Genomic DNA, 17,830 nt, shown 5'->3' with positions numbered 1-17,830 from the left:
TGTGTAATAGTTGATTTACTTTAAGAGGAACTCTAGTATGAAAATATGATTAGTGATTTAGCATAAGCAAATTGTTGCCTAAGGAGTGTAACTTTAGTTACAATTTAAAAGTCGAGCCGAATTTTAAACAAATTTGAACTTCAAATCTTGAACTTAGAAAATTGTCACCGTCTCTTCATTAACTCGAATTTTATGTTACAAGGTATGCTGAATAAAAGCAACCTCAAGTTATGGTATGGCATCTCTTTGTTCCTTTCGTTCTTTTTCTCACATTTTTAATCCATCGAATCAACAACTTTCTATCATTTTACTATATTTTGAACTTGTACATGCATTATTGTCGCGCGTGAATATAACAATTTGACAAGGATTTACGTCCTAAGTTTCATATAATGTTACATCTCTAAGAGTCATTGGTTAATCAGCAAGGGGGTAAAATAGTTGTTGGCTTGTTGCAAAACAATTCTTTGATTTCTTCATAGCCTCATTTTTCTTCCTTCTCTTAAATCATTTTCTATATATGAATTTGGAGAATCACAATTCCGATCCGTCACCAATACTAACATACTAACATCTTTCCTTGATGCACCCTTTCTACCCATAATTGTAATAGTCTTAGAGCTAGACCTTGAAGGCAAGCATCGCTTAGTTTTTTAAGTTCTTCACTACTCACATAATTCACTTCGACAATCATCATTTAATTATATATTATAAAGCATAGTCATGTCGATGGATCTTCTTAAATCCATTTCAACTTAATTTTCAAAATGTTAACTTTTAATAAATTATTTGACTGATTGACAATTAAAGATAGTAAGGGCATGCTTGGATTGGGGGTAAAACATTAAGAGGGTAATAAAAGTCAAACTTGAAAAAACAAAAGTAATTAGAGGTGTTGTTGTAGGAGACATGGTGCTTCCAAATGAATTAAACTAGTTGTGCCATGAGGAAAAGAGAGAACCCTCCCCCTAGTGTAACTATTACCCCCAAAATGAGGGTATTGATTCCACTTTTTTCACCTCACACCATACCATCACTACATAATTTTCTTACAATCACACCATCACTATCTCCTTCTTCCCTATTTTCACATTCATTTTGCTTAGTTTGACTTTTATTACCCCCTTAATGTATTACCTCCAATCCAAGCATGCCCTAAGGGTTAAAATTGTGCATTGACAAATGTGGACAGTTAAAATAGAATAGCCAAAAAGAAAGCATAGCTAGGAACTAATAATAATATATTGGTCATTATATGTATGTAAGTGCTAAAATTAATAATTTGTGACGATTGTATAAGGAAAATGCTACAAGTAATCCGGGATATATTTATAGATGGTGTATGTAATTTATTAAATTTGAACATTTTTTTATTCCAATATACAAACTATACATTGATGTGTTTAAAATTATTACTTTATTAGTTGGATTAGTCATAAATTATACTTTTCAATAATCAATTTTGCCGTTTTAATTTCAACTTATACTCTTTCGTTCTTAAAAATATGCAATAGTTTGATTTTTGAACTACTTACATACTTTGTAAAATTCAAATTCTGAAAAATTAGTCTTGATACATATTTTCAATACATTAACTTTGTGTTTTTACGGAGTATTAATATATAATTAGAGCTAGGTTTTGATGGTTAAATTTAAGCATTGACAAGTATAAATTTAAAATGTTACATATACAACGTACAAGGTAAGTTAATTGTAATGGAATGAGCAATATTTTGGTGGTCCATGCAGCGACCTTGACATCATCGAAGCTTTTATTTGACTGAACTTACTTTAAGATGAAAGAGTAGTTTGTTACTACTGAGTTGCTATAAACGATGCATGCCCATATTTATGCATTTACTTTTATATTATATTATATGGTGTAACGGTCCTAACGGATCACTTGTAAGGTAAAAAGACTTGAATATTCTATTGCAACCATGCTATAAGATTCACCAACTCACATGCATTGTTGACGATTAGATCTAACCTTGATTTGTATAAAATTCTTAGTTTAGGCTTATTTAAGTTAGATTTAATTTGTAATGCTACTTGGCCTACTATATCTTGTTGACTTAATTGAAGCTTAGGATACTTAGATAAAATCAATTTGGACCTTCTAGATAAGTTTTTGTCTTATTGCTAGTAGAAATTCCATCACATGTACAATATCAAATATTTTGGTTCCTTATATTGTAAGGGAACTTTCATAGTGGTCTCAAATTTTGGGTGTTTAGTTATTATCATCCTTTCATTCATAAAGAGGAGAGTATTGAGAGAAATTTATAGCATTTACATTTATTATTATAAAATATCGAGATTGATTTTTAAAATAGCGTTGGCAAAATTAAGATATATCTATTTTATGAAGAAATTGGTATTGCTTGATAGTTTAGAAGTTCACTTATCTATCACCCTTAATTGAGGCCTTGAATAATAAAAGTGCAACAAACTTTAATTTGAAAATAACAATATATTTAACAATTTATCTATACAGTTCATACCATACACTATTTGTCATACCTAATCCTGGATACCTAATCTTGGCGGAGGATGAGGTTACCTAATCTCGGCTACTGCAATTCAACTGCCATTAATCGGCTCACCGTATATAATTGTTAAATGTCTAACAAGGGAAGAAAAAATAAGGGAAGAGAAACGTATGTAAGTAGTGTGACCCACACGCAATTTATGTTAAATCATTCAAACTGCCATTCATGTGAGAAAAAAGAGAAAAGGTGATGACAAGGGGACCATATTTTAGTTATACCACTAGGAGCTTATAAAGGTATCACTGAAAATTTTATAAGTATTATTGGAAGTGTCTTTGTACCACTATAAGCATATGTATTGTTACTGAAATATTCAGCAATATTATTTAACCACCCAATGGCACTACTTTGAATTTTCAAAAATGCCATGGTAGGGAATTTGTTAAACTCTCACGGTGAGCCAATTGAACACCCTCTAGAACTTTTATTAAGGTGACATAAAAACGTTTTGAAATATTAGGAAAAAACAAAATGGATGAATGTTAAATGAACTTTAGGGATGGATTTGGATTTGCAAAAATTCTATTGTACATTAGCCAAGGGGGGTACGTTAGTGAAACTTAGTGTCCAACTTTTAAACTATACCAAAATTATCCCTAACAACTAAATAAAATAAAATAAAAATGATATTTTGCATAATAATGTGAGTTTCCAAAATTTTAAATAATTATTCTATCAATAAGAAAGCAAAAAAAATCATTTACATAAACATGTCAATTTTTTGAAGGAACATAAACATGTCAATCAATATGTCAATCAATCAACATAACTTTCATAATATAGTCAATATCTTTTTTTTTTTTTTTTAATATCATATATGTTATATTTAAGTTAATCATTAATGCAATAATTAATCACACTTTTAATTATTTATTAGCAATTCATAATATTCAATATCCAGTTATTTATAATAACTTATTATTTTATGAAATTTTGGAAAATTTTAGTTAACCCTCTATCTAGAAGCTATGGTGTAATAAATTAAAATAATATAGAGTGTATATGACCAAGATAATTATATTTATTTTCTTTCCAAAAAAAAAAAAAAGATTTAATTCATAATATTTAACTTCTTTATTTATTAAATTTTTATGTAACGATAAATTTCATATTTTTAAAAAGTTTTCAATTTACTATTTAGGAAAATTTGCGAGAAAGGACCTTTTAAAATGACTTGTTTGTGAGAACAAAAGTGGTAGATTGGACCTTGCTTAAAAAAAAAGTTGTGAGATGGGACCTTATTTTAGAACAACATTTGACCTTTTGATGGATTTTGGCGTGGCACAGGTTGTTTTCGAGGGTCAAAATGGGATTTCAGCGAGGTGGAGGTGGTATTCCGGGCCGTAGAGCTGTCATGGCGGGACGGCTCGCTAAGCCCGCCCAACCCGCAAAAAGGCGGGCTTGGACAACCTTTTTGAAAAAAATTGGATATTTAGGCGGGTTATGCCCGGCCCGTTAATAATAATGATAATAATAATAATAATAATAATAATAATAATAATAATAATAATAATAATAATAATTATTATTATTATTATTATTATTATTATTATTATTATTATTATTATTAACGGGTCATCTCAAGGGGTGCAGCAGGGTGATCCCCTTGGTCCTTTGCTTTTTTCTTTGGTTTTACAACCTCTGGTGTGTAAAATTAGAGAGACTTTTGATGTATGTCTTCAGGCTTGGTATTTAGATGACGGCACGATTATTGGAGACACTTTGGTGGTGGGGCAAGTTCTGCAGTTGATTATGGAGGAAGGACCTCGTTCTGGGTTATGTCTTAACGTGGAAAAAACTGAAGTTTTCTGGCCTACGGAAGACCCTCGAAGCAGGCTGGTGGGTGTCTTTCCGCCTAATATTGCTCGACCTTTGCGTGGTGTTAGGTTGCTTGGAGGTCCCGCTAGTTCCGATTCTGGTTTCTGTGGTGAGCTTGTGATGCAGAGGGTGATCAAGACCATTGCCCTTATGGATAAGGTCGCTATGCTAGATGATCCTCAGTGTGAACTGTTGTTACTTAGGGCATGTACTGGAGTTTCAAAACTCTACTTTGCATTACGTACTTGTCCTCCTAGTACTTTTGAGGTAGCTCAGCGCACTTTTGATGGAGCTCTTCGATCTTCCTTGGAGCGTATTGTTACCGCTTCGGGGCCTGGGTTTGGTGATTGGCAGTGGCGGCTTGCCACCTTACCATTTGCGTTTGGAGGGCTTGGTGTTTATTCTGCAGGTGATGTTCGTCACTATGCTTTTCTTGCTTCTCGGTTGCAGTATGCTGGGTTGCAGACACAACTTCTTCGGCATACTGGCATTGTTGGTCTTGGACGTGCCTTTGAGGATGCGTTGTGTTTGTTTAATGGAACAGTGGAGTCTGACATTTTGAGTAATCCGAGTGAGGTCGCTGCCCCTAAACTCATGAAGAAATTGGCAGATATGTATTTCACAAAGATTACCGCTTCTGCAGAATCTGCTTATTCTCTAACTCCTCGACAATCAGCATTGTGGAAATCACAGCAGGGTGATCACACCTCTGCTTGGCTCCGGGCGGTTCCTATTTCGGGGTTGGGTCAGACGATGAACGCCAAGACTTATCACTGTGTGTTGTCCTATCGGTTGGGTGTTCCATTGTTCTCTATCTCGACGTCGTGCTCTGCTTGTTCGAGGGTTTTTGCTGGAGATATTTTCGGTGATCACGCGGTGTCTTGTGCTGGTATTGTGGGTATTAAACATCGGCATAATGTTGTTCGGGATACCCTTGTTGATGTTTGTTATCGTTCTGGGATTTCAGCGAGAAAAGAGGTTGACATTGGGTTGGCTGGAGGGAACGACGAGGCCCTCAGACCTGCGGATGTGTTACTTTATTCATGGGATCGTGGTCGCGATGTCTGTATTGATTTGACAGGGTCTTCTCCTTTGACACAGTCAGGGCTATCTGACTTTATTCCTGGGCGGGTTGTGGCTGATGCTGCTCATCGGAAGCGGGTTAAGTATGAAGCTCGATGTCAGGCGATTGGATATGGTTTCATTCCCTTCTCCTTTTCTTCGCTTGGGGAATTAGAGAAGGAGGCTGTTGCGTTACTGAAGCGGATTCAGAGGTTCTCGACGACGCAAGACATTGGGGCTCGTGCTGCAGCTCATATCTTCACTAGGGTAGGATTTGCTATAGCTAGAGGAGTGGGGGCCCAGATTGTATCTCGGCTTCCCACTAATTTATTGTAGGTTTTATGACTTTTGTTTTTGATGATGATGATGATGATGATAATAATAATAATAATAATAATAATAATAATAATAATAATAATAATAATAATAATAATAATAAATAATGATAATGATTTAATAATTTTATTTAGCTATTGTTAAATTTAATAATAAAAATAATAATTGTGTATTTAAGAAAATAAAATAATAAATACAAATAGACTATAATGTGTGTTAATAATTTCTATTATCATTATTTGTGAATAAAAATTTTTAAAACAACTCTACCCAAATAGCACATGTAAATTATAAATAGATTAATTAGTGTTATAAAATTTTTTAAAAAATGTAAGGCCCGTTAGCCCGCGGGCAAGCCCGGCCCGTTTAGTAAGCGGACATGGACAAAGTATCAAGCCCGCATAAAAGGGTTCGGGTTTGATACATGAACCCTAGGGATGTCAGTGGGGCGGGTCAAGTAGGAGACCCGCCCCATCCCCGCCCCACTGGGGCGGGGATGGGTCTTGGTTTGGCGGTTGGTGGGGCGGGGATGGGGATAAAAACCATACCCGCTATGGGTGATGGGGCGGGGGTGGATTTTAAGTTGTACCCGCCCCATCCCCGCCCCGCCCCGCCCCACCCGCCCCATTTCGTACCCGCCCCATCCCCATCTCATACCCACATCTATATAACTTTTAAAGCAAAACTACATAGTTTTATACTATTTATAAAATAATTACGTGAAATACAATATTAATTATAATACTTTGTACAACACTTATATTATAACACAAAAATGTGTGTAGAATGTTTAATTTTATTACTATAGTTCCCGTGCCATGCACGGTTATTTTAATTACCCCATATTTTCTTTTGACAAATTAATTTATTTATAGCATTAAATATAAAAATTGTTTAAAATATCTTGAACAAAATTGAATAAGAATGGTAAATATTACTGCTCATTTTATATAGTTGACAAAAACAAACGTCTTTTTTAAAATAATTTACTTATATAAACTATACTTCGTAGTAATTAATTATTAAAAAATAATATACTAAGGACACACCAGAAATTGACATGTATCATTTAGTGTGTCTATTGACCTTTTATTATTATTATTATTATTATTATTATTATTATTATTATTATTATTATTATTATTATTATTATTATTATTATTATTATTATTATTATTATTATTTAATCTTTGTTAAGTCTTTTATCGAAGGGTATCCTTCTTAAGTCTGCAAATTTAAAATTGAATTTTCCTTATTTTTGTTAAATTAAAGATTTTTTTTGAGGGAAAAATTGCATAATTAAATATCACTATATATATGTTAGGATAATCATGGTATATTTAGTAAATATTTTCTTGGTGATTATTATCGTTTCCTTAATTCTGTGAGATAATTGATAGCGGAAATATATATTCATATCGTCATTATTGTATCTTTGACATATTATTTGTTTCTTTAAATAAATTTTTTTTTTATTTAAAAAAAATATACTATGGACATACCAGGAAATGACACGTGTCATGGCTGGTGTGTCTTTTAATATATAGTTATTGATTGGTATTAATTATATAGGATTGTGTATTTGAGATACGAAGATTAGGTGGATCTTGGTGGGGATTAGGCGGGTCTTTGGTGGGGATTAGGTGGGGATGGATATCCAAGTGGGGGGTGGGGTAGGGATGGTTTTGGAGTTGTACCCAGTGGGTCAGGGATGGGGATGAAAATTGGACCCGCCGCGGGGATGGGGATAGAGAGGCCAACATCCGCCCCGCCCCGCCCCATTGACATCCCTAATGAACCCCGTTGAACAAAAAAATAAGCATAAGTCCGACCCGTTACCCGCCCAAGCCCGCAAATAATCACCTCTAAGGCCCTGTTTGATTCACCTTAATTTTGCTGAACTGAAATTATTTTTACTGAACTGAACTTATTTTACTGAATTGAACTTAATTTTACTGAACTGATATTATTTTTACTGAAATTAAATTATTTTTATTGAACTGAAATTTTTTTTTACTGATTTTCTATTATAATTCTTCTTTAAGAAAACTGAATTTTACTGAACTGAACTTATTTTTACTGAACTGAAATTATTTTTACTGAACTGAAATTAATTTTATTGAACTGAACTTATTTTTACTGAACTGAAATTATTTTTACTTAATATTATTTTTTTAAGGTGAAAAGAACAGGCCTAATTCGGGGGTTTGTGTAGGATTTTGGCGAGGTGAAGGTGGTTTTCGAGGGTCGGGTGAGATTTTGGCTTGGTGGAGATGGTTTCCGGGGGTTCGATGTGGGATTTGAGTAAGGTGGAGGTGGTTTTCGGGGGCCGATGTGGGATTTAGGCGAGGTGGAGGTGGTTTTCGAGGGTCAATTGTCGAATTTTGTCAAAAGGTCCCATCTCACAAATTTTTTTTGAAATAAGGTCTTACTCTGCCACTTTTTTTATATAAGGTCGTTTCTTACAGACAAGTCATTGTAAAAGTCCTTTCTTGCAAATTTTCCTACTATTTATGATGGAAACATTTACGATGTACTTAACTCGGGTATGTCGTATGCGTTTTACAATATTTATGAATTATTTAATGATGATTATACGCATTCTACCTAAAATAAAGCGTAAATTGCTACGGAGTAGTGCTCCTATTAAATTGGCCTAGTAAGGTAGATAAGTAGTAGTAGTACTACTTGTAATTTTTATGCATGGGCTTTGAGAATTCAAATTGACTAAGTGGATTGGGCGTCAAACTTGCAAAACATATCTTTTATTTTTTAATTTACAAAATGGATCGTTTAATTTTGAAAACAAAGTTTGGGTGCCACTTGATGGGCCTAAACTTTTATATGATTGTCATTTGTCAATATGTATGATTATATACTTGTATATGATTATATGACATAAAATTTTATATTTGGCTGGTCACATTGTGTAGCGGGATTACTTACTCAGAAATTACTCGGTTGGTTAAGGGTTATGTATTTAGGGGTTACTCAATCGTTCAAGGGTTATTTAGTAGGTTAGGAGTTACTAGGTTAGGGCCTGTTCTCTTCCGTTGAAATTCAGTTCAGTTCAGTTCAATTCAGTTCAGTTCAGTTCTGCTCAGTTCAGTTCAGTTCAGTTCAGTTCAGCTCAGCTCAGTTCAGTTCAGTTCAGTTCAGTTCAGCTCTTATGTCTAATGATATTGCTAATGATATAAAGCCAAATTTCATTCTTTTAAGCTCTTATTACAACGACGACAACAACAAAAATAATAATAATAATAATAATAATTATTATTATTATTATCAATAAATAATAATAATAATCATGAATAAATAATAATAATAATAATAACAATAATACTAATAATAATAATCAATAATTAATTATAATAATAATAATAATATACACATAGGTATAGTAATATATAATCAAAGAGCACTAATCCGTAGTTAAAAATCACTAATTAATAAGTTCAGTTCAGTTCAGTTCAGCTCAGCTCACTTCAGTTCAGTTCAGTTCAGTTGATTTCAGTCAATCAGAACAGGCCCTTAGTCAGGGGTTACTCTTACACAAAAAATGCGCTAATCGACTGAGGGCATGTTCACATTTACTAAATTGAGCTGAATTGAACTGAACTGAACTGATTGGAGCTGAACTGAACTAAGCTGAATTGAATTGAACTGAGCTGAAATGAATATTTTATGAGAGAGGGAAATTAGGAGCTGAACTGATTGGAGCTGAAATGAACTGAACTGAACTGATTGGAGCTGAACTGAAATTAAGTAAATGTGAATAGGCCCTGAGTAACCTCAGAATAAGTAACCTTTGACCGACTAAGTAACCCCTAAATAAGTAACTCGGAAGAAAACGTGTTAATCGACTGAGTAACCCCATATTAAGTAACCCTTGACGACTAAGTAACCCAGATTATATTTGATATAAACAAAGAGAGACAAGATTAATATAAATATTGTAGTAATTAACGTGAAATACAAATAATTTTATAATGTAATAGAAGCTACAAACTTTAACAATGAAATACAAATATCAAATCAACAAATGATGCTTTTGTTATTTCCTTGAATATTTTATGAATATAATTTTTAATCAAGTAATACTCTGTGGATTCTTCAATAATGCTTGCCAAGAACGACACATGTTGATTATTTTTAATGTTATAATTTCCAACCATTTTTGTTCTCTCTCCTCTTTCAATCATTCCTATTATTTTTCCAGATCTGTGAGTTTGTGGGTTCCTGGGTCTTTGGGTTCATGTGGGTTCGTGGGTTTGGTGGTACTGCGGCTCGTCAGTAGGTGTGGTGTGGTTCCAGACCATTGGTGGGTTTGGTGTGGTTCGTCGGTGCTGGGTTTGGTGGTTGATGGGTTCGGTGGTTTCTAAGCTCGTCGGGTTTGGTGGTTGGTGGGTTCGGGGGTCGTTGCTGCTGGGTTTGCTGGGTTCGGTGGTAGGTGGTAGTGGTGGTGGTGGCCCGTGGGTAGTTTTTGTACATCTAGGTGGTGCCGGTGGTGGTGGGTAAATTAATATAAATTAAGTTGAACTTGTTTTTTTTTTTTTTTTTTTTTTTTTTTTTTTTTTTTTTTGCTTAGATTAAAACTTAAGCATATACCCTTATCTTTCAATAATCATGCTTATATCTTTTGCTTCGGCCTCCGCAAACCCTCTCAAAGTCGCGAGTAATTTGAACCGGAGGTAGTATATATATACACAATATATAAACAAATACAAACTTATAATAATATAAAAATATAATTTTTTTTTCCTGCAAATATCCGAGCGTTACTTGGGTATAGAACTAGTAAAAAAAAATAGAAAGGTGTTGTAATGGGCCCGGTAATGGAACCGTGTGTAATTGTAAAGAGCTGACAATTACGAGTAATATTTTTTGTAAAAGAATTGTAATTAAGTTATTTTCACGTACTACTATTCCTCATTCTTGGTCTTATGACCTTGCGACGTGTTTAACAATTCAAAAACAATTCACTTAATCACATCCAACATTCGAGAAACAAGGTTTTATACGACCATAGTCCATTAATCCTCTGAATTTTCATGAAATTTTCATACTTTGTACACGGCAATTACTTGTAGTTTATATAAAGGGTAACGGGTGAACAGGGGCAATTATCAACTAATTCTTATAACGAAAGAGAATTTACATTAACAAGATGCTTTGACACGCAAGTTAATCATGAAGGGAACTCAACGAATAATAATTCTACGTCAACCATGTATTTCCATTGCATGAATTTTAATTTTCAACGTAGATTTTGGCAATTAGTATGAGTACTTTTCACATTCAAGATTGCCTATAAAAGATGCACGAATGAATAGCATTTTGTACACCCAACTAAGAGCTTAATTAATAATTAAGAGCATTTACAAAATTATAACCCTACGTCACATACTCACATACAATAAACTCTTACTCTTTTAATAATCTTAATGGGTTTCACAAAACAATCCTCCCAACTCTTATGCTTAGCCTTAGTCCTTGTCTTGGGGCTTTGTGCTACCCAAGTCATTGCTCGTCCTCTCAACCATCACAAAACCTTATCGGTAAGAGAGAGACACGAGCTTTGGATGACTCAACATGGACGAGTCTACAAGGATGAAGTAGAGAAGGAGAAGCGTTTCAACATATTCAAAAAGAATGTTGAGCGTATAGAAAATTTCAATGCTGATTCCACATCATCAAATAAACTTTACACATTAGGTACAAATGCCTTCAGTGATTTAACCACGGAGGAGTTTGTAGCTACTCACACTGGTTATAAAAAGCAATTTGATTCCACATCCGATGGTTCAATAACAAACGGGTTTAGGTACGAAAACCTTACTAGTGATAACATCCCGTCTTCAATGGATTGGAGAGAACACGGAGCTGTTACAGGAATAAAGAACCAAGGACAATGTCGTACGTATGAACTCAATAGAGCAAAAATTGACATTATTTTACTATTATTTGTTAATATTTTTTTACATGCCAACAATTAAATGTTTCTAATCATATGTTTAAAAAATTGTAGGGAGTTGTTGGGCATTCTCAGCAGTTGGGGCAGTAGAAGGGCTAAACCAAATAAAAACAGGACAATTAATCTCACTTTCAGAGGAGGAACTCGTTGATTGTGTACAAGAAGACAGTTGTCTTAGTGGTGGTTATATGACGAATGCTTTCGAATTCATCGAAAAAAACCAAGGTATATCAACAGAAGCCGAGTACCCATACACTGCAATCAATGGAAATCAGAGTCAATGCCAAGCTAGAACAAGTGTTGTGACAATAAACGGCTATGAATCAATTCCACCAAAAGATGAGGCTGCCCTTCTCAAAGCCGTTTCCCAGCAACCTATCTCGGTTGGAATCGATTCTAGCGGGTTTGAGTTCAAAAGCTACCAAAGTGGAGTCTTCCAAGGAGAGTGTGGTGATGACATTGATCATGCTGTTACCGCTATCGGGTATGGCACAACCACAGATGGGATTGATTATTGGTTGTTAAAGAACTCGTGGGGCGAAAGTTGGGGTGAAAATGGTTATATGAGGCTTATCAGAGGACAGAATAAATGTGGTATCACATTGGAAGCTTCTTATCCTGTTTGATCTATGTCAAAAGGATGATCTACTAGATCAATGCATTTTACATTTTTATGTCTTAATATGAGATTGCTTGAGCTTCGATAGGTTGTCTAGCTACGGAGTATTACATTATGATTGAATGAGTTTATGTTCTAAACTTTTGTTAGGTTATTATATTACTTCAAAAATCCTTCTTCGGACATACATTTATATTACATTTTCTTCAAGTAGTTAAGCATGCAATGTATGCATGGATTCTTTGTGTGTTAAAATTATGTAATTGGTTGCTTTTTATAAAGATTGAATACAAGTAAAAATAGTGTTACCTACTTTGACTTTAATTTGTGCAAATTTAAGCTTTTCAATGTGAACCAAACTAGGTGTAGATAGTTATAAATCTAATGCATAAATTTTTAATCGTCACAACTGTTACAAAATGCAACTTCTAAAATTTAACTTTAACTTTTTTATAATACAAAATTAATGATATTGATGATTTATAGAAAAATATGAAAAATCAAAGACATATGAATCGATAAGTCAAATAATCAAGTATATATGTACCAGAAAAGAAAATAGTGGGCATTGTGTAATTTCCTTATTTTCTGTCTATTTCAATGATAAAGCAAATATAACCAGTTAATTACTGCTAAATTATAGAGAGAATATGATAAATAGAATAAACTCAATCACTTTATTCATAATGATGATGGCCATGGCCAATAAATAATACACCGTTTCCCTAACCCGATAGAATTAGGAAATAATAAAAGATATCAAAAAGATATTATGCTAAGCATAAAATATATACTAAGCATAAAATATGGAAACTAAATATATCCAATTAATTTTCTAAAATATATCCTCCAATACCCCCCCTCAAGTTGGAGCATGGGGATTGTAAATGCCCAACTTGGAAAGAAGATGATCAAACTGAGACTTCCCAAGCGCCTTAGTAAAAATATCTGCAAGTTGCTCCTTAGTGGAAACATAGGAAGGAGCAATTAAGCCCTCTGTAATAGCATCACGAACAATGTGACAATCAATCTCAATGTGCTTTGTACGTTCATGAAAAACTGGATTTCGAGCTATATGTAAAGCAGATTGATTATCACAAAATAACTTGATCGCCTTAGGGTGTTGGACACCCAAACTCAAAAGCAAGGCCTTCAACCATTTCAACTCATGTGTGGTTGAAGCCATGCAACGATACTCAGCCTCGGAAGAAGAGAAAGAGACTGTGGGTTGCTTCTTGGTTTTCCACGAAATAGGAGATTTACCAAGAAAAACTAGCCAACCAGTCAACGAACGACGAGTAAGAGGACATGTCGCCCAATCTGAATCACACCAACCCTGCAAAGTCAGGTCACTATCTGCACTCAACAAAATACCCTGTCCCGGAGTACCCTTTAAATAACGAACCACCCTAAGAGCTGCTTCCCAATGCTCAATCCGAGGTTCGTGCATAAACTGTGAAAGAATATGAACCGAATATGCCAAATCTGGTCTAGTCACCGAGAGATAAATCAACCGCCCTACTAGTCTACGATAAGACTCAGGATCCTTAAGTAACTCACCACTAGCAAGACTTAGCTTGTGGTTCTGCTCCATCGGAAAACCACTTGGTTTCGCACCTAATAGCCCTGCTTCAGAAACAATATCCAAGGTGTATTTTCGTTGACACAAAAACAAACCTGATTTACTACGAGCAACTTCAATGCCCAAAAAATATTTCAAAGGACCAAGGTCCTTCATCTTAAAACAATCACCAAGATAAGCTTTGAACACATTTAATGCAGCGGAATCATTCCCAGAAATAATAAGATCATCAACATAAACTAAGACATTAATTTGAACATTGCCTTTAGTGTATGTGAAAAGAGAATAATCAGAATAAGATTGAATAAAACCGTACCCTTTCAGAGCCGTAGTGAGCTTTGCAAACCAACATCTTGGAGCTTGTTTCAACCCATACAAAGACTTTCTCAAACGACACACCAAACTCGAATCCGAGCTCTCAAAACCAGGAGGTAATTTCATGTACACCTCCTCTTCTAGATCACCATGTAGGAAAGCATTATGAACATCCATCTGCTGAATCTCCCAGTTTTTTGAAACTGCTATAGCAAGAAAAGCGCGAATAGTAGTCATTTTTGCAACCGGAGCAAAGGTCTCACCATAATCAATGCCTTCTCTTTGATGATTACCAAAAACAACCAAACGCGACTTGAGACGTTCAATATCACCATTAGACAAAAATTTCGTCTTATACACCCATTGACAACCTAGAGCTTTCTTGCCGGGAGGAAGATGCTCCAATGTCCATGTCCCATTATCTTCCAATGCCCTTATTTCTTCTTTCATAGAATTTCGCCAACCTTCGGATTTCATCGCTTCTTTAAAGGATTTTGGATCCTTTCCCAAAACAACAGCTGCAAGAAATTTGCGATAATTCACAGAAAACATGTCACAATTTATATAGTGTGCTAGAGGGTAAGGCGTACCTGAAGGAGGGATTGGAGACGGAGTGGACGGAGACGGACTTTTAGCAAAAACCGTATGTGTCACAAAATCACGATGCTTAACATTTGGAAACTTCTGGCGGAAACCACGACCCAATTGTTGATTATTAGAGCCATTCAAATCATCTTGCTCAAGGGGACCGGATTGAATAGTGGACTGATCTGAAATAGCTGAATCGGGCAGCCCAAGAGGCCCAACATGCGCTGAAGACTCAGCATGAGCAGTGGGCTGCTTGCCCGTGGACCCATCGGGCGATGGAAATCCATCGGTCTGATCAGAAAGTAAACCGGGCTGATGGAAAGGAGGCCCAGCGTGCGATGGGTAGTCCGTGGCTGCTGAAACTGGGATTGGGCTTGGTGAGTGAACTGATTGCTCATCAAGTAAATCCCCAACCTCTAATTCGTCATAGATAATTTGTGAAAAATCATCATGAATATTATGTTCTTCATACTCATTATTTGCAATGTTCACAACCTCGGGACTCACAAAAGGGAAGACTTCTTCAACAAATTTCACATCCCTTGAAACAAAAAATTCTTTTGTAGCCAAATCAAACAACCTCCATCCCTTTTTACCAAACGGATATCCTACAAACACACATTTTCTACTGCGACTAGCAAATTTGTCTCCATTTGTTTTCTGATTATGAGCAAAGCATAGACATCCAAAAGTACGAAGTGCATCAAATAAGGGTGGTTTATTGAACAAAATTTCAAATGGAGTTTTATTTTGTAACAAGGGAGTGGGTGTACGATTAATTAGGTGAGCAGCGGCAAGAACACATTCCCCCCAAAAATAAATAGGCAAATTAGCTTGAAACCTCAAAGCTCTCCCAACTTCAAGAATGTGTTTATGTTTTCTCTCGACCCTCCCATTTTGTTGTGGAGTCCCCACACAAGAGGTTTGAAAAATAATTCCAGTAGCACTAAAATAATCACGCAAGCAATTAAATTCAGTGCCATTATCACTTTGCACAACCTTAATGGTTTGAGAAAATTGTCTATCAACCATTGCAACAAATGCTAAAAACATTCGAAAAACCTCAGTTTTATCAACCAGCAAGTAAATCCAAACAGCTCGAGAATAATCATCAACAATAGTCAAAAAATAACGAGCTCCACATGAAGAAACATGTCGATACGGACCCCACAAATCACAATGTATTTTCTCAAAAATCCTAGAAGCTCTACCATCACTCAAAGGAAATTTATCTCTAGGATGTTTAGCACGCATACATACCTCACACCCTTTAGAAAGATTATGTTTATTGCCATTAACATGAGGAAGTAACTTAACCACTTTTTCGGAAGGATGACCCATTCGACGATGCCACAACTCCAAGGTCGACTTTGCATTGTTCACATCAACATGATTCACCGAATTTGAATTGCTAAAATAGTATAGTCCGTCTCTCCTAGCTCCCGTTCCAATCAACTCCTTCGTTTGATCCTGTACAACACACATATAAGAATTAAATTGGACAATACAATTAAAGAATGTTACAAGGATGAGATAGAGAAGGAGAAGCGTTTCAACATATTCAAAAAGAATGTTGAACGTATAGAAAATTTCAATGCTAATGCATCATCAAATAAACTATACACATTAGGTACTAATGCCTTCAGTGATTTAACCACGGAGGAGTTTGTAGCTACTCACACTGGTTATAAAAAGCAATTTGATTCCACATCCGATGGTTCAATAACAAACGGGTTTAGGTACGAAAACCTTACTAGTGATAACATCCCGTCTTCAATGGATTGGAGAGAACACGGAGCTGTTACAGGAATAAAGAACCAAGGACAATGTCGTACGTATGAACTCAATAGAGCAAAAATTGACATTATTTTACTATTATTTGTTAATATTTTTTTACATGCCAACAATTAAATGTTTCTAATCATATGTTTAAAAATTGTAGGGAATTGTTGGGCATTCTCAGCAGTTGGGGCAGTAGAAGGGCTAAACCAAATAAAAACAGGACAATTAATCTCACTTTCAGAGGAGGAACTCGTTGATTGTGTACAAGAAGACAGTTGTCTTAGTGGTGGTTATATGACGAATGCTTTCGAATTCATCGAAAAAAACCAAGGTATATCAACAGAAGCCGAGTACCCATACACTGCAATCAATGGAAATCAGAGTCAATGCCAAGCTAAAACAAGTGTTGTGACAATAAACGGCTATGAATCAATTCCACCAAAAGATGAGGCTGCCCTTCTCAAAGCCGTTTCCCAGCAACCTATCTCGGTTGGAATCGATGCAAGCAGGTTTGAGTTCAATAACTACCAAAGTGGAGTCTTCCAAGGAGAGTGTGGTGATGACCTTGATCATGCTGTTACCGCTATCGGGTATGGCACAACCACAGATGGGACTGATTATTGGTTGTTAAAGAACTCGTGGGGCGAAAGTTGGGGAGAAAATGGTTATATGAGGCTTATCAGAGGACAGAATAAATGTGGTATCACATTGGACGCCTCTTATCCTGTTTGATTTACTAATATGCATGGAAGAAACTTGGCCAAATAAAGGGAAGAGCAACTAGCTAGCTTCATTCAATTATTCTATTTATATTCTTACAATTATTCTTGTTTTGATTCTTTTTGCGTTTGATAATTATTGAATACAAATAAATACAATTACATTTTTCTTTCTTGCAATTTCTCTTTCTTAGAAGGTGTTCATACATTTCAAGCTAGGTTAAATCACTACGGAGTATTAAATTCTATTATTGCTATTTCAATTTATTTGCCCCATATTATACAAATGATTTTATTAAAGTGAAAAGGTGGAGAGAATAAAATGAGTGGGTGAGAGTGTGAAACCCAACTCAAGTGGAAAAGTAAAAAATAAAACATTTATAAGTAAATTGATACACCCCAAAAAGAGATGTGAGGCAAGTTAAATGGGATGAATTTAGTGTAGTATGTCATATGTTGGATTCAAATATTAAATTCCTCTAG

The 17,830-nt window shown here is 35.0% G+C and overlaps 2 pseudogenes; both read left to right on the top strand.

The window, feature by feature from the left end:
• Positions 1-11,203: 11,203 nt before the first annotated feature.
• Positions 11,204-12,450, top strand: LOC145612578 (senescence-specific cysteine protease SAG39 pseudogene; annotated as a pseudogene).
• Positions 12,451-16,193: 3,743 nt separating this feature from the next.
• On the top strand, positions 16,194-17,360 carry LOC145610820 (cysteine endopeptidase RepA pseudogene; annotated as a pseudogene).
• The last annotated feature ends 470 nt before the right edge of the window (positions 17,361-17,830 follow it).

This window comes from Chenopodium album, chromosome 24, assembly GCF_948465745.1.
Source record: "Chenopodium album chromosome 24, dcCheAlbu1.1, whole genome shotgun sequence".
NCBI classification, from domain to species: Eukaryota; Viridiplantae; Streptophyta; class Magnoliopsida; order Caryophyllales; family Amaranthaceae; genus Chenopodium; species Chenopodium album.
The sequence above is the reverse complement of the archived record's forward strand: the minus strand, read 5'-3'. Positions and strand labels throughout refer to the sequence as shown.